The sequence below is a fragment of the Crinia signifera genome, chromosome 3, assembly GCF_055691185.1.
Source record: "Crinia signifera chromosome 3, ASM5569118v1, whole genome shotgun sequence".
In the NCBI taxonomy this organism is placed as follows: domain Eukaryota; kingdom Metazoa; phylum Chordata; class Amphibia; order Anura; family Myobatrachidae; genus Crinia; species Crinia signifera.
Genome location: NC_139219.1, coordinates 168,662,772 through 168,684,655, shown reverse-complemented (window position 1 = coordinate 168,684,655; position 21,884 = coordinate 168,662,772). Strand labels below are relative to the sequence as shown.

The 21,884-nt window shown below is 44.6% G+C and overlaps 1 protein-coding gene across 2 annotated transcripts in view; it reads left to right on the top strand.

The window, feature by feature from the left end:
• Nucleotides 1-21,884, top strand: part of FIG4 (FIG4 phosphoinositide 5-phosphatase) — a 330,801-nt gene that overhangs the window by 84,667 nt on the left and 224,250 nt on the right. The gene's annotated exons all lie outside the window — the stretch shown is intronic.

The following is a 21,884-nucleotide window of genomic DNA, read 5'->3' as shown; positions in this document are numbered from 1 at the left end:
TTTTTATTATTTATTTATTGCTTTGCTTGCAGTTACTTAATTGAATATTTTTCCAAAACCTATAATTGGCCATGTCTAGTATAGTATACTTGTCTGCATTTTGGTTTGTAATGTTACAGTTTTGTCCATACAAGAAAAAAATGTAGGTGGAAAACGATATCAATTATGTGATAATTTAATGTTTTCCTTTTTTTTTTTAATAGTTGTATTCTGTAATAGTGACCAACAAGCTAAATTCAAGTAAAAAGAAGCAATACCATGGAAGTAGCTGAAAAGTGAAGGATACTGTCTCGTTTAATTTATAGACTCAGAGGCAGAATGCAAGGATCTAGCTCACCAGGCTCACCACGCAGTGGGCCCGGTGCCTCGCTACGCTCGCCACACTATTTTATTTTTCCTCTATGGGTGTTGTGGACACCCATAGAGGGAGAAAGTGCCGGCATTGCGGCATCCGGGATTCCAGCATCGGTATTTCGATTCCATTGTGGTATCCTTAGATGCTGCGATGTCTGGATTTTGACCGCATCCCCTCTGTGAGTAGTTTCTGTGTGCACCTATAAAAAGGTAGCATCAGTGTTTAAACATAGTGGTGGGTCCAGGCGCAGAAATATAATTTGGGTGCCCTCCTTTACCCTAACCCAAGAAGTAATTGCTGGTCTGGGCAGCAATGGTGCCCATAGTCATCAGGGGCCTTGGTGCAATACACCTGCTGCACCAATGGTATTTCTGCCTCTATACTGCATGTGTTTACTGTTTATGGGTCTGATTCAGACTTAGTAACATGCGCTTATGCGTATACATCTGAATGGAGAACCATGCAATTCTGACAGGCCTTCCTTGGCAGTGATTCTGAGCTACCATAGTGTTGCTCAGAAGTCCAATGCTGCTGTCAATGTCTGCTTTGTGTACCCCTAAGCGGATGAGAGCTGCTGCCATTGGGCTGCGCTATATAATAAGACTTTTGTTGTATTTCTGTATTTCTGTATTCATTTAGGAGACTACATGTTTTTTTTTTTTATTATTTATTTATTGCTTTGCTTGCAGTTACTTAATTGAATATTTTTCCAAAACCTATAATTGGCCATGTCTAGTATAGTATACTTGACTGCATTTTGGTTTGTGATGTTACAATTTTGTCCATAAAAGAAAAAAATGTAGGTGGAAAACTATATCAATTATGTGATAATTTTAATGTTTTCCTGTTTTTTTTTAATAGTCGTGTTCTGTAATAGTGACCAACAAGCTAAATTCAAGTAAAAAGAAGCCTTGGAAGTAGCTGAAAAGTGAAGGATACTGTCTCGTTTTATTTATAGACTCCGTTGTCAGAGGCAGAATGCAAGGATCTAGCTCACCAGGCTCTGACATGTGACTTGTTAAGTGTTTTTTTTTTTTTTGTATCCTGGCGATTGTAGTGTGGATGAAAATGTGCTCTCACTGACCACGCTAGGATTTCAGCATTTATACATCTCTGCAGTAATTGAAATGCATGATTGCATATTAAGCTCATACCTATGTTATCTGAGCATTCATGTTTGGCAATTTGTAATATTTCATATTTTTTTTTCTATCGAAAGGTCAATGCTGTTTACAAACATATGCTCAGGATATATTCATCAGTGCTATTTAGTTGCTTGAAGTCACGTTTGGTGAGAAATCTTGGTTTCCCTTCTTTTTGGGTTCTAGTAAGGACTGGGTCAGCTATCCAGAGATAAGAACCATTTAGCCATCCAGAAGTAGGCCAGTGCAAAATGTTCAGAAATTTGTAATGCTTGTAATTTTCTTTCTTTTTTTTTCATGTGTTGAAAGGTCAATGGTTTGTACAGACGTGCTTGGAATATGCATTCATGCTGTGTAAAAGCTTGAAGTCACGTTTGGCGACAAAACATTTAGTTTTTCTTTTCTGTAGGAGTACCATAATAGATATGTCGGGTCTCCAGTGCATAGGAATGATTTAACAGCTCAAAATGAACAAAGCACCTTCCAAGTTCTTTAATACTTAAATAACATTTGATCTGGTTAAAGTATTTTTAGATTGCTACATATTAGTAATAAAAAGTAACGTGTACCTGCTCATTCAGTCTTTTTGCACCAGATAACAAAACTACAGTAACTATGATTAGTTGGCAATGGGTAAGGTTTTCCTGCATATATTGTTTTAATAATTATTCTGTGGTTGCTATGTGCAATTTACTTAATGATTCATTTGCTTGTACATATGAATAGACTTAGGGGGGTATTCAAGCTTCAGGTCACGGCAGGCAAGCTTGCTCGCCCGCCATGACCCAGTCCTGTTCTCGGTCAGCTCGACCGAGAACATGCAGGTGGGATTCAATGTCCCCCCTGCAGCGGGACGAGAAGGGGGCGTGGCCGCGAGTTGCGGCCGGGAAGTGACGAGCTGCAGCCGGCAGCTCGTCACTTCCCGGCTGTTCTCGGCAGAACGAGCCCGACAGCTAGAGATGTCGGGCTCGTTCTGCCGGGAAACCCTGTTCAATGCTGTCGGGGAAGACAGCATTGAATAGGGCCCGTCAAGCATCTCCCCTACGGGAGATGCTCGACGGCGATTGCATACCCCCCTTAGTTGGTAGTCATTATATTTTATTACTAGCCTATGTGAAAAGCATCCCGTTTTCCTTTTATTGCTGCTCTCCTTTACTGTATGTCACATCAAGATAATACATACCTCAGTGTCACTAGGCTATACAATAGTAGGAATGATTGCCAGGGCCGAAGATTTGGATTCTTCGCCGGGATTTGGATTTGGCAACCGTTATTAAACACCCCCTAGTGCACTACGCCCCAAGCCCGCCACCATCGCGAAGAGCAGTGCTGTGCGCAGCAGGAAGCGGGACTGTGAATGGCGCAGAATTTTCGGGACGCCAAGCTTTTATAGACAGACGCCAGATTCCTGCGTTCGTCTCGCGGGTCATCGGGCCGGCTATGTTCGGAGCAGTTCGGATTCCGTGGAATTCAAATCGCTCATCTCTATACAATAGTGAAAGCTCAATCCAAAATAATCCAGTAGTTTTGCATTATGCCGAAAAAACTAACAGACCAAAATGTGAATGTTTTCTGCTCCATAACAGTCCCTAGAGGTATAGTTCTCAAAAAAAAAATCTATGAACAGACAAAACTTTTATGGTTTTATTACATGTATAGATATAGAAAAATATCCATTAAGGGGTGTTTCATTATGAGTGACATTCTCTTTTTGTTCCCCTATCAACATTTTATAAGGTATTGCTATAATGAGTTTGTGGAAAAAATATAGTCACTTGGACCACCACATGCAACCAGTATACAGTACCCTGTGTAAACTGTGGCATTGTTAACCAATATGTTTGTGTATATTACTTAACTGACACCTGCATGGTTTTGACAGTCCTTGAGCTTAATTTCAAATGCCACATAATATCTACTTGGCTTAAAGCTGGTGACTACATATAGGCCATACATACAGATGTACTCTGGGAAGTGTCACTTAGGGGGCCAGTGATCACACATGCTCTGTGTTTGCACAAAGTCATCAATTTGCGTTGATCTTAGCTTAATTACACTTAACCATGATGGGTAATGCACCATCACAATACTATAAAATCACTAACAAGGGAAGCCAATCTGGCCTAATTTTTTAAATTCCTGGATTAAAAACATCTCAATCCCAGGGTTCCCAGATTGAATTGTACAAGTAGGCCGCAATATGAGCGAAGGAACGGGCAGCCAGGGGACTCCAGATGTCCTGGTCCTGATGCTCTGCCTCCTGGGATCCCCACACACCAGGCAAGAGATGGAGATGGGAGGCACTAGAGGCCCTGTTGGATGTAAGAAGATGGCAGCTCCTGCTGTGGTAAATTGGCTCCCTGTTGTTGTGGGTCTGCATGTTTCTGGGCAACAGTTTGAGAGGAGGCAATGGGGATTATTGGGCAGTAGGGCTGCAGTAGAGGCAGTGGCGGGAATAAGAAGATGGCGGCTCCCGCTTCGGTGAGGCAGGGTCCCATTTGCCCTTAAATCTGGGAGATCCTGGGATTTGAGGTACAAATCCCAGGTTTAAAATTATAACATTTATAGCACACAATCCTGGGATTCCTCTAATCCAGATCCTGGGATTGGCATGCCTAACTAAAACCCTTCACTGTCGGAAACAAACATTCAGTACTATAGTTCTTACATTTGGTGGCACATGAGCACATATCTTTTTTTCAAGAACTTGTTGGTTTTAGTTCTTTAAGGTCTGTTATTAAAGTGATTGTGCAGAGGATCTCTCGTCTATAAATGCAGGAGAAGGGAGGATGTCTTTATTATAGCATGTACACACTAGAAGATATAGTAAAAGATATCACACAGAAAATGTTTTCCGAGTGATATCTTTTGCTTTATCCTCTAGTGCAGGGGTAGCCAATTCCAGTCCTTGAGAGCTACCAACAGTTAATGTTTTCCAGATCTCCTCACAGAATCACAAGTGAAATAATTAGCTCCACCTGTGGATCTTGTAAAATGTGTTAGTGAGTAATGAGTGCACCTGTGCAGCAGCTAGGTGGTCTGGAAATGTGAACTGTTGGTAGCTCTCGAGGACTGGAGTTGGCTACCACTGCTCTAGTGTGTATAGAGATGAAAAATGATGTACTGTAAGATGATGAGAGCGGTACCAAGCTACCTCTACATTTTGCAACACTATGACCTTGCCAAAAATTTGGGGTAATAATCTAATTAAAATATCAGCGATATGCTGGTGTTTTAATGTATACACATTTCTATTACTGTTTGGCATAAGTGCAACACAAAACCAGTTCCTATTTGTAGTCCCCATTATGCAGGGCCTGATTTATGGCCACATGAGCCTAGGAATGAAAAGGATCAAAGCGCATATTGTGTACAGCAAAAAAAGTGTGGCCAGGACTGTGTTTTGCCAGTGCCAGTTTCCCTAAATACAAAAATAAAGTAGAAAATGACATATTTTTGTAGCTATAATAGAAACCGTTATAATACTGGTGGTTTTTAAAAGTCTTTATATGAATTCTGTTGCCCTGTCAGATGCTGTCACTCTTCTCTCTTTAAACAAAGACACTCCGAATCAGAAAGCTGTAGTGCATGCAGCCTTTCCTACTTAATTGTATAAATCATTATGGTCATAAAACATGCCATCAGACCACCTAATATACCCCTTAAAGTCTCATTAGACCACCCTACATGCAAAAATAATGGCGGTCAGACCTGCCTACATGCCCCTTCGCTGTGGATGATGAGTGTGGATCATCATTTCCTTAACACATACGCTTGACGAGAGGAGTGGTAATGCCACTGGGCTCCATAAAAGTCATATTGGTCCTAGTGGGTACAGTACTTCAGCATTTACTACATGGGGATCTATTGATACTGGTAGGTGGAGGTTATACCACTGGGAATATATTATCATTAGGGGGTTTGGGGGATATTTTGAACATAAGTGTACTAAAAAAAAAAAAAACATTTTTCAAACAGAAGCTCTAAACTTGATTTTAATAAATGAACAATATTTGAAGGACATTTTTTGGGAAAAAAAAAATCAAATCATCAGTTCAGACCTCCCAATGCGCCTTCAATGCTGCTGGACATTCCACATTCTACTTAAATGCCCATCAAATCCCCCTCATGCTCTCAGACCTCTCCATGAGCCTTTTATAGTAATACCCCTTTTACACCGCCGAAAAATCCGGGTCAGCGGCGGGTCAGACCCGGATCCGCGGCGGTGTAAATGGGGGGTATCCGTTTCCATTTACACGGGTCCTCTACCCAGGTCCTGACCTGGGTAGAACACGGATAGGACCCGTGTAAATGTCGGTGTAAATGGTCCCGCTGCGGGTGCAGGCACCCGCAGCGGGTCCACAGCGTGCAGCGCTGGGGAAGATGTTCCCAGCTGCTGCGGGAGGAGGGGGGTCCCTGCGGCTGCTGAGGAGAGGGGGGTACCTGTCAGCCTGCTGTGCTGGGGGTACGGGGGTGCTAGGGGTGCTGGGGGTACCTGTCCTGCCTGCGGTCGGATCTCAGCGGAGAAGATGATGTGCGCCGCTGCTGTAACACCCCCCCCCCCCCCCCCCGCATCCGGCAGCCGGTCCCTGCGGCGTATGGAGTGTCAGTATCGGCGGTCCCTCCAGCGCATAGGAACTAGTACTAGTTCCCATGCGCCAGAGGGACCCCCGCCACTGACACTCCATACGCCGCACGCCGCAGGGACCGTCTGCCGGGGAGGGGGGGGGGGGTGGTACAGCAACGGCGCACATCATCTTCTCCGCTGAGATCCGACCGCAGACAGGACAGGTACCTTCAGCACCCCTTGCACCCCCCAGCACCCCGGTACCCCCAGGTACACCAAGCACAGCAGGCAGGACAGGTACCCTCCGGCACCCCCAGCACCTTAAAAAAAAAACACTTAACCTGGGTCAGCCCTGATATATATATATATATATATATATATATATATATATATATATATATATATATATATATATATATATATAATATTTCTATATATTATATATTTCTATATATATATATATATATATATATATATATATATATATACACTTGCGGATATCGGCACTCCAACTGTGCTCGTGGCAGTCAGCTTGCCCGGGTGCTGAGCGAGGAGAAAACTCCAATGTGTAGAAATGCAGTAGATTGTCAGCACTCACAGGTCTTTCAGCAACGGTAAAACAGTACACAGACACGGCGGTCTTAAAGTTTAAGCTAAACTTTAAGACCGCCGTGTCTGTGTACTGTTTTACCGTTGCTGAAAGACCTGTGAGTGCTGACAATCTACTGCATTTCTATATATATATATATATATATATATATATATTTCTATATATATATATATATATATATTTTTCTATAAATATATATATAAAATATTATTTAAGGCAGGGCTGACCCAGGTTCAGTGTAAATGGTGCAGACCCAGGTCCGACCCAGGTCAAAGTGCTGTGTAAATGGGGTATAAAGCAGGGTCAGACCCTGGATACTCCAGCATTCAAAGACCAGGGTCCGACCAGGGTTTTTGGTGTAAAAGGGGTATAAGTTTCCTCACATGCCCTCCGTCCTTATAGACACACAAATGGCACGTTTTGGTTTTGACTGAAAACCAATCTGCCACAGACAACCCCAGAAAGCAAAATAATGAATAAAGTCTGCAGCCATTGCATGCACAGGAATTCATTTTTAGGAGACTCTTTAAACACCTACTTGGGTGCATTTCAAATATGAAAGTTACAGGTGTAGTAGTCTCTCCGTAATAATTACTTCTAAAACCTGCATTTGAGTTGAATTATTGTAAGCTTGTACCAGTTTTCCTTTCATAAACATGCTTAAGGTTTAAAGTGACAAAAACAAAATCCTAATAAGAGAAGATGTGATTTTCAGAAAGTTATTATTTTATCTAATTCCATAATTGTGATATTTTAGCATGTTTTATAGAAATACTTGCCCTACATATACAGTACTGTACTCCTGTTCAAACACATGAAAAATGCTCTCTATTCTCTAGCATGTATAGCTTGCTAATCTTCTACAGTATCTTCTATATCAGGGGTGGGCAATTATTTTGGCTGGGGGGTCAAATAATTCCAGTAAATATTTCAGGACCGCACACACACTAACTTTTTATATACAATACCAGTCGCAAAAAATTGCTTTTAATTTTTATCAAGACTATTTTTTTAAAACTTTTTACAAGACAAACAGAATAAGAAAATTAACACTGATTTATATATATAATATATATATATATATATATATATATATATATATATATATATATACTCACTCACCCAATCTCCGTAGCAGGCAGACAAAGCAAGAAGGGACCATCACTCGTTAATGGAAGAAGAAAGTTGTATTGGAATTACAATGCAGGCATATAAAGTACAAACATTGTGTACACAATGTTTGTACTTTATATGCCTGCATTGTAATTCCAATACAACTTTCTTCTTCCATTAACGAGTGATGGTCCCTTCTTGCTTTGTCTGCCTGCTACGGAGATTGGGTGAGTGAGTTTCCTTATCATCATTAATATATGGACTTTGCACCGTGCCTTTAATACTAACAGTGAGTGCCTACCTGCCTGTTCTGATATATATATATATATATATATATATATATATATATATATATATATATATATACAGATAGGGAATCCCAGCAAGCAGGACCCCAAACACGGCACTGGAAGGTCTTTGTAAACAAGTGGACTTTTATTTTCTCAACGTTTCGCTGGATTTAACTGCGTCGTCAGGAGAAACAAGCAAGACAATGGTACATACTCACTACTCACCTTATGTAGAGACCAGCACGCTGCATCCCCCGCCCACGCACCGCAAATCACGGAGACCGTCCACACCTGTAAGTGGCGCACAGAATGACATCATGCAGCCACAACAGGTCTGAGTTGCTTAGCAACCAGCGTATCTCCGAGATCAGCAGAGCCGGCCGGCGTTAGCAGAACAATGCAAGTCCCCACATAGGTGTTTAAAATATACATTTAGATAATACACAAAAAGAATATATATTACAGTAAAAATAACTGAAAAGACAAAAATACATATAGATACAATTAAAAATGACATTTAGTAAAATGTCACCACATACACATAAAAAACAATTAAGAACCAACAGTCAAATAAATTCAATATTTCAATTAGACACAGTGCTGTGTGTCGAGTACATCTAGCAGATAGTAGATTAAGGCCCCTTGGAGACACAGTATCAAGTCTGTATATCCAAGATGCCTCCAAGCGCAACAATTTTTTATTGCGATCACCCCCCCTAATATTCTCTGGTACATGATCAATTATTAAGTATTTGAGAGAACATAGCTGATGACCATGCATTTTAAAATGCACAGCCACCGGCTGATCACACGGTTTCCCCATCAAAGCTGCTTTAATGGCAGATCTATGTAAAGCCATTCTTTCTTTAAATTTCCTGGCGGTTTTGCCTACATAATAAAAGCCACACGGGCAAATGATAATGTAAACCACGAATCGGGATTCACATGACAACACATGGCGTATTTTATATTTGAAGGCATTATGAGGATGCTTAAAAGTGCCACCAGTGATTAAATAACCACAGGTTACACAATTAGGACACCTATAACATCCAGGTTTTTTAGCAGAAAAAGTATTAAGTGTTTTATGATCGCTTATATCGGTATGTACCAATAGATCACGGAGGTTTCTACCTCGGCGGTAACAGGACAGGGGTCTAGTATTTTTAAAGCATTCCAACTTTTTATCAGAGGCTACAATTGGCCAAAGGGATCAGGTTGCAATTGGCAGTACAGGAATAGATCTGCCATTAAAGCAGCTTTGATGGGGAAACCGTGTGATCAGCCGGTGGCTGTGCATTTTAAAATGCATGGTCATCAGCTATGTTCTCTCAAATACTTAATAATTGATCATGTACCAGAGAATATTAGGGGGGGTGATCGCAATAAAAAATTGTTGCGCTTGGAGGCATCTTGGATATACAGACTTGATACTGTGTCTCCAAGGGGCCTTAATGAGCGTATTGCTTGGAATACTTTGATGTAGATCTACTATCTACTAGATGTACTCGACACACAGCACTGTGTCTAATTGAAATATTGAATTTATTTGACTGTTGGTTCTTAATTGTTTTTTATGTGTATGTGGTGACATTTTACTAAATGTCATTTTTAATTGTATCTATATGTATTTTTGTCTTTTCAGTTATTTTTACTGTAATATATATTCTTTTTGTGTATTATCTAAGTGTATATTTTAAACACCTATGTGGGAACTTGCATTGTTCTGCTAACGCCGGCCGGCTCTGCTGATCTCGGAGATACGCTGGTTGCTAAGCAACTCAGACCTGTTGTGGCTGCATGATGTCATTCTGTGCGCCACTTACAGGTGTGGACGGTCTCCGTGATTTGCGGTGCGTGGGCGGGGGATGCAGCGTGCTGGTCTCTACATAAGGTGAGTAGTGAGTATGTATCATTGTCTTGCTTGTTTCTCCTGACGACGCGGTTAAACGTTGAGAAAATAAAAGTCCACTTGTTTACAAAGACCTTCCAGTGCCGTGTTTGGGGTCCTGCTTGCTGGGATTCCCTATCTGTCTACACAATTTTTACAAGGGCACGGAGGCTACTGATTATTGAGGAGAGAGTGTCAGTCCGAGTCGTGTGTGTATATATATATATATATATATATGCTGCAAACGAATAGGCACTCTGGACTTTTTCAACATTCAGTCAAATATGAAATAAATCACAGCTCACACTAGCTGTGATGTTTTCACAGATTCTGTGGTAAATTTAATTGCTGGGGTTTGAATTGTCAGCAGTCAGAAAGCAGTGAGAAACTCCAAAGTCTGGACTTTCATTTCTTGCAATTGAAAAGCCTATTGAGTGCCGTCCATAACTCCCTATGTAACCCGACTCATCCACCAACGCCACGCTGCTCCACAGACTGTCTAGGAGTTGGCGGATGCTTTTAGTCCAGGTCTGGGAGGAGATCCCTCAGGAGACCACCCACCACCTCATCAGGAGCATGCCGAGGCAGTGTAGGGAGGTCATACAGGCACATGGAGGCCACACACTACTGAGCCTCATTTGACTTGTTTTAAGGACATTACATCAAAGTTTGATCAGCCTGGACTTACAATCTGGATTTTTTTTTACTGTGGGAGTAAGATACCCCTAGCACCCCATGGGAGTCCTGGAGGCCCAAAAAGGGGTTCAGCCACTACACAAAGTGGTTCAGGGAAGCAACATATGGCAAAGTTGCATAACATAGAGGGAGTAGAGGACATTGATTGGGTCCAGATTAGGTTCACAGGCACGAACACCCGCAATCCCGACACTACAAAATATTGCAGAGTTGCATAACATAAAGGGGGTATACAACATTGGGTTTCAGAAAAAAAAAATCTTGTGGTCAGATCCGGGAGCCCACCACAGACAGGTGTATGCCGTCACACCATGGGCATGGTAAAGGGTTAGGCTTTAAACAACAGAAGGATAACTTTCAAGTAATGATAATTGCACAACCAAACCTGAGCAATGCCGTACCTCAGCTAGTACATCTTATACAGGTTGGTGCATTTTTCATACTAGTTATCAACAAAGGATACTTACAGAAGCAGGGCACAATGTGCTCCATACTTTTGGCTGTGGTGCCATGTTTTCCAGCAATGTCTTTGAAAAGATTATGCATTTGCAGGAAAAGCAAAGACCCTGGTACCAGATATGCCACTAGGTCCTTACCAACGCAATTCCTGGCAGTCAATACCAACATTGATCTTCATATCCCACTCATTTGCAGTGTGTCTTGCAGTGGAAAAGTTGCCCAGGAATGGTTCAGTGGAGAAGCAGAAGTAGGGTCAGGAGCTCACTTCCTATGTGCATTGCACAGAAAGATGCTGCGCATTGGTGTTCACAATGTAAACACAGTGGCCACATGCTGCCACTATAGGGGAATAGGCATCATGCAGCCAATTGGACAGGGCAAAGGTAGCATTACTAAGTTGTGCCTTGCTTGATGCGGTCACGTATCTTTGAAAGTCTGTGTTGGTCTCGGTGGGACTGTGGCTTTAGCAGTGGCTGCTCTTGTGTGGCCAGATGGGTGACTGGTCATCATTTATGTTTTTATGTGGAGGCATGGGGCCGTAATCCTACATGTACCAATATTAATTCAGCTCTATCCATATGCTATTGATGTGTATCTTGGACTATTTGAATTAATGCTGGTAGTACCTAAATAATACTAAAATGAAAATTGCACAGCCATGTGTAGTAGTAATTGGCCATTTCCATGTGCATCATATTTAGACTTGGGTAGAACATTCACATCCCAGAGATTTCATAATTTTATACTGGTATAAAATAGACCATTTGTTGACATGCAAGATAAAAACATTTATAAATAAATATAATATATGATATTGCAGAGGTAATTTTACAGATTTAATAACTGAAATTGAGATGCCTTACCTTGTCACTTATGATTATAAAGTATCTGTCACGGCCTGGACTGTCTGTGTTCCCGGCACTGACCTGGGTGCGCCAGTGGAGGGCGCAGGGAACTGGAAACGAGGAGGCTTGAGGTAGCTGGAGCTCATGCACGGAGACAGGAGGGAGATGAACTGCCGGGGACACAGAGGATTGGCTGAGACCTAAAGCAGAGGCGCGGGGTCTAAGCCGACAGTGGTATTCACCAGGGACCCCCGCAAGGGGATATGGACTTCGCTGCAACTGCCGACCAGGTCGCGGCCCTCTGCCCAGGTTCCCCTGTGGCTTTGGCAGAGTTGAGGCACAAGAGTCTTTAAACGGGGTACTTAAACCATCGATGGTGGTCGATGGCACTGAATGCTATACAGCAACACAGAGGGTACTTGAGAGATGAGAGATGCGGCCTGGAAGCCGAGGATGACACAAGGGTAACACAGGGGGGCACTGGAGACACTGCGGATCGCTGGAGCGGCTAGGGAGCCGGTACTTGAGATCACTGGGGAACGCTGGAGCGGCTAGGGAGCCGGTACTTGAGATCACTGGGGATCGCTGGAGCGGCCTGACAGCCGAGGGGAGACGGATAGAAAACCCACGGATAACCGGACACTGAGAAAGTAACCTGGGCTGCACGAGAAGACAGGATCACACGGCAGATGGAAACACGTGGAGACTTCTGGCAGGAGTGGAATAACCAGGACGCTGAGAGTAACACAGGTGACAGCGGACTCAGGAAACCGGACCTCTGGAGCACGTGGGGAGTCTTGACAGGAGCTTAACGCTGGAGAACTCACAGGTAAACTGACGAGTTGTTCAAGACAAGGAGGAGACTGTGAGCTGGGTTTTTATCCCTCCAGGTGATTAGGGAATCAGACGCAGGTGATGGAATTAGCCGCAGCAGCAGCACACAGACCAGGAAGTGAGTTGGTGCTTACCTGGATCATGTGACCCGCAGCTTGATCAGGGAATACACCTGGAGCTCACAGTGACGCAGGGGCGACTTGAAAGCAAAAGACATCACGCCAGGGATTGCCGACTGTGCCGGCAGCCGACCTACGGAGGACACTACCCCAGCGTGCCGGTAAGGGGCGCATGCGAGCAGTGCGAGAACTGGGGTTCATGACAGTACCCCCCCCTTCTAGGGTGGGCACCGAACACCCTTTGGGCTTACTTGGGTTGTCTTTATGAAAAGCTGCAATCAAACGGGGAGCATGCACATCTGCGGCATTGATCCAGCTTCTTTCTTCCGGGCCATAGCCCTTCCAATCGATGAGGTATTGGATGTTTCCATATCTTTTGCGAGAATCCACCACCTTATCGACCTCGAATTCAACCCCTTGATGGGTATAAACTCTGGGGAGCTCAGGAGTGGCACTTTGGAACCGGTTGAGGACGAGAGGTCGCAATAAGGATATGTGGAAGGAATTTGGGATCTTCAGGTATGGTGGTAACTTCAGCTTATAAGCTACCGGGTTTATTCTTCGGATCACAGGGAATGGCCCAATGAATCGGGGGGCGAATTTCATGGACGGGACTCGTAGGCGAAGATTTCGAGTGGAGAGCCATACCTTGTCACCAAGTTTTAACTGAGGAACTGCTCTTCTTTTACGGTCAGCAAAGAATTTGTATCTTTTTGAGGCTTTCTTGAGAGAAACATGCACATTTTTCCAAACTTGTGAAAAATGCTTGAGTGTGGAAGATGCGGCAGGCACTTGCAAGGCTGGTAAAGGCTCAAAGGTCGGTGGTCGAGGGTGTTGACCGTAAACTACGTAGAAAGGAGAGTAGCCAGTAGCTGTGTGGTATCTGAAGTTGTGGGCAAATTCAGCCCAAGGCAGCAGACTGACCCAGTTGTCTTGTGACGAGGTAACATACAGGCGGAGGAATGCTTCCAGATCTTGGTTAACTCTCTCTGTTTGCCCATTAGACTGCGGGTGGTACGCTGTGGAAAAGTTCAATTTTACCTTCAGGGCAGAACAGAGAGCTCTCCAGAAGCGGGCTACAAATTGCACTCCACGATCGGAGACAATATCTGCAGGGAGTCCATGAATTCGAAAGATATGTTGAATGAAGATCTGGGCGAGCTTGGGAGCAGAGGGCAGGCCAGTCAATGGGATGAAGTGTGCCATTTTGAAGAACCGGTCTACCACCACCCAGATGGTATTACATTCTTGAGACTTAGGGAGTTCAGAAATAAAGTCCATGGAAATGTGCGTCCAGGGACGCATGGGAGTGGGCAACGGAAGGAGAGCACCTGCAGGAGACTGACGATGGACTTTATGCTGGGCACAGGTAGGACATGAGGCCACGAAATCCTGGACATCCTTTTTCATGTGAGGCCACCAATATGACCGGCGGAGAATTTCCAGGGTTTTGTGAACGCCTGGGTGACCGGAGAAAGGCGAGGCATGAGCCCAAGATAAGACTTTGGGCTGGAGTTCTGGTAGAACCAGCATCTTTCCTCGAGGTGGCACGGGTGACACATGGGTAGCGGCAAAGGCCGTAGGACTGATGATAGGACGCTGTTTTTGCAGCACTGTGTCATCTTCCATAGAGCGGGACAGTGCATCGGCTTTTGCATTCTGGGACCCAGGACGATAGAAAATTTTAAAACTGAATCGTGAGAAGAATAAGGACCAACGAGCTTGGCGGGAATTAAGACACTGGGCTGTCTGGACATACAGTAAGTTCTTGTGATCTGTGAAGATGGACACGGGAAACTTGGCCCCTTCTAACAGATAACGCCATTCTTCCAGTGCAAGTTTAATTGCCAACAACTCTTGATCGCCAATAGAGTAATTTTTCTCGGCAGGGAGGAATTTCCGGGAGAAAAACCCACAGGGGTGCTGTTTGCCATCGTCTGTAACTTGAGAGAGCACAGCACCAACACCCACATTCGAGGCGTCGACTTCCAAGAGGAAGGGTTTGTCTGTATCTGGCTGCCGGAGGATGGGGGCAGATATGAAGGCTTGTTTTAGCAGGTGGAATGCGGACAAGGCTTCTTCGGACCAGATAGCTGGATTGGCACCTTTTTGGGTGAGAGCTGTGATGGGAGCGATGAGGGTGGAGAATCCTTTGACAAATTTTCTGTAGTAATTGGCAAAGCCAATAAAACGCTGGACTGCTTTGAGAGTGGTTGGTTGGGACCAACTGTTAAAGGCTTCGAGTTTTGCGGGATCCATTCGTAACTTTGAGCCAGACACGATATACCCTAGGAAGGGTATCTGGGGAACTTCGAATGTGCACTTGGAGAGTTTACCGTACAATTTATTAGCACGTAAACGGGACAGCACTTCTTTGACTTGAGAACGATGAGACTGGAGATCTGAAGAAAAAATTAAAATATCGTCGAGGTAAACAACAAGATATTTATATAGGGCATCTCTAAAAATTTCATTGACGAATTCTTGAAAGACGGCAGGTGCATTACTGAGACCGAAGGGCATCACTAGATACTCGTAATGCCCATCTCTAGTGTTGAAGGCAGTCTTCCATTCGTCGCCTTGGCGAATTCTGATCAGATTGTACGCCCCTCTGAGGTCAAGCTTGGTAAAAATTTTTGCACCTTTGATACGATCAAATAACTCAGTGATCAAGGGAAGAGGATAACTGTTCTTGATGGTTATCTCGTTGAGACCTCTATAATCTATGCATGGGCGTAACCCTCCATCTTTTTTTTTTTACGAAAAAGAATCCTGCACCAGCAGGGGAGGTAGAGGGTCGGATGAAACCTTTCTGGAGATTTTCTTGGATATACTCAGACATCGCTTTGGTCTCAGGGATTGACAAAGGATAAGTACGCCCCTTAGGAGGGGACTTCCCAGGGAGGAGATCGATGGGACAATCCCACCGACGGTGTGGAGGCAGAACATCAGCGGCTTGTTCACTGAATACATCACTGAATGCATGATACACTGAGGGAAGACCCGGAAGGCTTTTGACTGCGGAGGATCGGACCGGAGTTACTTCAGTCAAGCAATGTTTCTGGCAATATTCGCTCCATTCCACAATTTGGAGAGATCTCCAATCGATACGGGGATTGTGGAGTTGTAGCCATGGTAGCCCTAACACAAGGTCATAAGAGGATTTAGGAATGACGAGGAAGTCCATACATTCTTGATGAAGTACACCTACATGGAATGAGACAGGAACTGTCCGATACACAATATCGCTTCCGGGGATCCTGCTTCCATCCACCGCTGTTAGGAAGTGAGGCTGGGAAAGAGGCAGAATTGGAATTTTACACTTCTTTACCAGCTCGGCTGAGATAAAGTTCCCTGCAGCCCCGGAGTCTGCCAGGGCTGAGACTTGCAGGGTACCCACAGGGGACACAAGGGCAACAGGTAGAATCAAGTCAGTGGTGGGAGGAGTTTTACTGAGACAACCTAACCTGACTCCCCCACTGCAGGTTAGGGCTTGGCGTTTCCCGGACGCTTGGGACAGGACCCAATGAAGTGACCGGGGGCGGCACAGTAAATACATAATTTTTCTTTTTGCCTCCTGGACCGTTCTTCTGTAGATAACCTAGATCTACCTATTTGCATAGGTTCTTCTGTAGTGATTGTCGTAGGACGGTGCTGAGGCGGAGGCGGAACTCGGGGGACTACTTTCTTTAATTTTTCTAGACCTCGCTCCCTTAGGCGCAGGTCTATTTTGACACACAAGGAAATTAATTCTTCAAGCTGCTCAGGGAGATCTCGGGTGGCAAGTTCATCTTTGATGCGTTCTGAGACGCCAAACCAGAAGGCGGCTGTTAACGCCTCATTGTTCCATTTGAGCTCGGAGGCAAGAGTCTGGAATTGAACCACGAATTGGCCCATGGGGCGAGAGCCCTGTTTGAGGCGGAGAATTTCTGTAGAGGCTGATGCAGGCCTTCCTGGCTCATCGAAAATCCGTCGGAAGAGAGAGACGAATCTGTCATAATCGGTGAGAATTGGATCAGATCTTTCCCAGAGGGGTGATATCCAATCTAGGGCAGAACCAGTCAGCAGGGAAACAATATATGCTATCTTGGTCCTGGCAGTCGGAAAGTTCTGTGGTAGAAGCTCAAATTGGATGTCACATTGGTTTAGAAAGCCTCTACAGCCTTTGGGATTGCCATCATATTTATTAGGAGTAGGCAGCTGAAGACGAGGAATATATGCTGGGGCATGAGTGGCAGGCTGATTAGATACCGGTGGCGGAGGTGGCCGGAGAGAGTGCTGGAGGGAATCCAGACGAGTGGACACATCCTGGAGGTACGTAATCACCTGCTGCTGCGTCGCTTCTTGCGTTTCTATACGCGAGGTGACATCTTGGAGAGCCGCTGGCCCCACACTATGGTCGCGTGCCGAGTCCATCGGTCTTGAACAATCTGTCACGGCCTGGACTGTCTGTGTTCCCGGCACTGACCTGGGTGCGCCAGTGGAGGGCGCAGGGAACTGGAAACGAGGAGGCTTGAGGTAGCTGGAGCTCATGCACGGAGACAGGAGGGAGATGAACTGCCGGGGACACAGAGGATTGGCTGAGACCTAAAGCAGAGGCGCGGGGTCTAAGCCGACAGTGGTATTCACCAGGGACCCCCGCAAGGGGATATGGACTTCGCTGCAACTGCCGACCAGGTCGCGGCCCTCTGCCCAGGTTCCCCTGTGGCTTTGGCAGAGTTGAGGCACAAGAGTCTTTAAACGGGGTACTTAAACCATCGATGGTGGTCGATGGCACTGAATGCTATACAGCAACACAGAGGGTCCTTGAGAGATGAGAGATGCGGCCTGGAAGCCGAGGATGACACAAGGGTAACACAGGGGGCGCTGGAGACACTGGAGACACTGGGGACACTGGGGACACTGGGGCGGCTAGGGAGCCGATACTTGAGATCACTGGGGATCGCTGGAGCGGCTAGGGAGCCGGTACTTGAGATCACTGCGGATCGCTGGAGCGGCTAGGGAGCCGGTACTTGAGATCACTGGGGAACGCTGGAGCGGCTAGGGAGCCGGTACTTAAGATCACTGGGGATCGCTGGAGCGGCCTGACAGCCGAGGGGAGACGGGTAGGAAACCCACGGATAACCGGACACTGAGAAAGTAACCTGGGCTGCACGAGAAGACAGGATCACACGGCAGATGGAAACACGTGGAGACTTCTGGCAGGAGTGGAATAACCAGGACGCTGAGAGTAACACAGGTGACAGCGGACTCAGGAAACCGGACCTCTGGAGCACGTGGGGAGTCTTGACAGGAGCTTAACGCTGGAGAACTCACAGGTAAACTGACGAGTTGTTCAAGACAAGGAGGAGACTGTGAGCTGGGTTTTTATCCCTCCAGGTGATTAGGGAATCAGACGCAGGTGATGGAATTAGCCGCAGCAGCAGCAGCACACAGACCAGGAAGTGAGTTGGTGCTTACCTGGATCATGTGACCCGCAGCTTGATCAGGGAATACACCTGGAGCTCACAGTGACGCAGGGGCGACTTGAAAGCAAAAGACATCACGCCAGGGATTGCCGACTGTGCCGGCAGCCGACCTACGGAGGACACTACCCCAGCGTGCCGGTAAGGGGCGCATGCGAGCAGTGCGAGAACTGGGGTTCATGACAGTATCTTCAATATTTGACTTAATGTTGAAAGAGTCCCGAGTGCCTATTCGTTTGCAGCATATCTCCCCCCCCCAAAGGGACACAGAGCACCGGACCACAAAGACCACCATTAACAAGAGTGCCAGGCTACTACCTACATATATATATATATATATATATTTAACTGCGAGTGCCGCACTTCCCTGCTTTGCTAAATATATATATATATATATATATATATATATATATATATACAGTATATATATATATATATATATATATATATATATATATATATATATATATATATATATATATATATATATATATATATAGCAAAGCAGGGAAGTGCGGCACTCGCAGTTAAATAACGTACACCAAACCAGTAGTGGCTACTGGTTTGGTGTACGTTATTTAACTGCGAGTGCCGCACTTCCCTGCTTTGCTACACTATTATTGGTGAAGGCACCCAGTGTATTGCTCAGAGCCTTGGAGCTGTGGATGTGCCGGCCGCCTGTCTGAATATATATATATATATATATATATATATATATATATATATATATAAATATAACACTAAACGCTGAACGTCCACTGTTAGTGGATTTGGGAACCTCAAAAAGAACCTGCTGCATGCCTAGCAGGAAGATCTCACTCACGCTATGTGCTGTGTGCCGGGAGACGACATCCGGAGACAGAGCCGCACTGAAGTGCGGTGATTGACAACGGCAGTACGGGACTTGCACACAGGGCAGAAACATCTGCCCTGTGAGTAGGGAAAGATAGGGTCACTAAAACTAACTCTCTTTATCCCAGTCACCCGTCCACCAATGACTTATCCCAAACGGGCTTAATAACCGACTGCTCTGCTGTGAGGGGGCAGCCGCTGCGCTTATAGGCTATATGACTCTGCCCAGCGTTATACACACAGTCACAGAGTGACAGATCTAGGCTAATATATAAAACAGGGATCCTCAAACTATTTTGCTCTGGGACCCCATCAGACTATAATAATAATTACAGGACCCTAGCAAGTTACTGCAGAAGTTCATCACATCACATGTGTAGTCAGCAGACAGCACATACATTAGCATTGTGGAGACACACAATTATGTGAGGAGTCTAAAAAGACAGACAATTCAACAGAATGTTGTTCAGACTCCTTGAATCACTGACTGAGATTAGAAAAGTCATTAGCCTGATGGTAAGCAACATAGAGTCGCAACCCCATGCTGAGAAGGTCGGGACCCACTTTGGGGTCAGTTTGAGAACCGCTGCTATAGGAGATATACATACAAATACACACACACACGCACACACATATATATATATATATATATATATGTGTGGAAATAGATAGAGAAAGGTATCCGATCCAAACTTAAATCAGTAATTGCCTGATATAACCCTACGCGTTTTGTCCCATAGGGACTTCTTCAGGGGTAACCAAGAATCAATTGGAAGCAACTTTCAGATGATTAATAACAGGTGTAAAAATAACCTAGGGTATATAAATTTGAATCGTATCAATGCTTAAATTCATAAAAACAAGGTATGGCTTCAATCACGGTCACAAAATTAAGAACATGATTAGACTACTATCCGACTGATGTTTTCACAGATTCTGTGGTAAATTTAATTGCTGGGGTTTGAATTGTCAGCAGTTAGAAAGCAGTGAGAAACTCCAAAGTCTGGACTTTCATTTCTTGCAATTTTAGTCCAGGTCTGGGAGGAGATCCCTCAGGAGACCACCCACCACCTCATCAGGAGCATGCCGAGGCAGTGTAGGGAGGTCATACAGGCACATGGAGGCCACACACTACTGAGCCTCATTTTACTTGTTTTAAGGACATTACATCAAAGTTTGATCAGCCTGGACTTACAATCTGGATTTTTTTTTACTGTGGGAGTAAGATACCCCTAGCACCCCATGGGAGTCCTGGAGGCCCAAAAAGGGGTTCAGCCACTACACAAAGTGGTTCAGGGAAGCAACATATGGCAAAGTTGCATAACATAGAGGGAGTAGAGGACATTGATTGGGTCCAGATTAGGTTCACAGGCACGAACACCCGCAATCCCGACACTACAAAATATTGCAGAGTTGCATAACATAAAGGGGGTATACAACATTGGGTTTCAGAAAAAAAAAATCTTGTGGTCAGATCCGGGAGCCCACCACAGACAGGTGTATGCCGTCACACCATGGGCATGGTAAAGGGTTAGGCTTTTAACAACAGAAGGATAACTTTCAAGTAATGATAATTGCACAACCAAACCTGAGCAATGCCGTACCTCAGCTAGTACATCTTATACAGGTTGGTGCATTTTTCATACTAGTTATCAACAAAGGATACTTACAGAAGCAGGGCACAATGTGCTCCATACTTTTGGCTGTGGTGCCATGTTTTCCAGCAATGTCTTTGAAAAGATTATGCATTTGCAGGAAAAGCAAAGACCCTGGTACCAGATATGCCACTAGGTCCTTACCAACGCAATTCCTGGCAGTCAATACCAACATTGATCTTCATATCCCACTCATTTGCAGTGTGTCTTGCAGTGGAAAAGTTGCCCAGGAATGGTTCAGTGGAGAAGCAGAAGTAGGGTCAGGAGCTCACTTCCTATGTGCATTGCACAGAAAGATGCTGCGCATTGGTGTTCACAATGTAAACACAGTGGCCACATGCTGCCACTATAGGGGAATAGGCATCATGCAGCCAATTGGACAGGGCAAAGGTAGCATTACTAAGTTGTGCCTTGCTTGATGCGGTCACGTATCTTTGAAAGTCTGTGTTGGTCTCGGTGGGACTGTGGCTTTAGCAGTGGCTGCTCTTGTGTGGCCAGATGGGTGACTGGTCATCATTTATGTTTTTATGTGGAGGCATGGGGCCGTAATCCTACATGTACCAATATTAATTCAGCTCTATCCATATGCTATTGCTGTGTATCTTGGACTATTTGAATTAATGCTGGTAGTACCTAAATAATACTAAAATGAAAATTGCACAGCCATGTGTAGTAGTAATTGGCCATTTCCATGTGCATCATATTTAGACTTGGGTAGAACATTCACATCCCAGAGATTTCATAATTTTATACTGGTATAAAATAGACCATTTGTTGACATGCAAGATAAAAACATTTATAAATAAATATAATATATGATATTGCAGAGGTAATTTTACAGATTTAATAACTGAAATTGAGATGCCTTACCTTGTCACTTATGATTATAAAGTATCTTCAATATGTGGGCTTAATCTCCAAATACAACTTCTAGCATTGTCATAGCAACTGTCTATGTAGGGACCCTCTCAGGGGACCACGATTCTTTGAA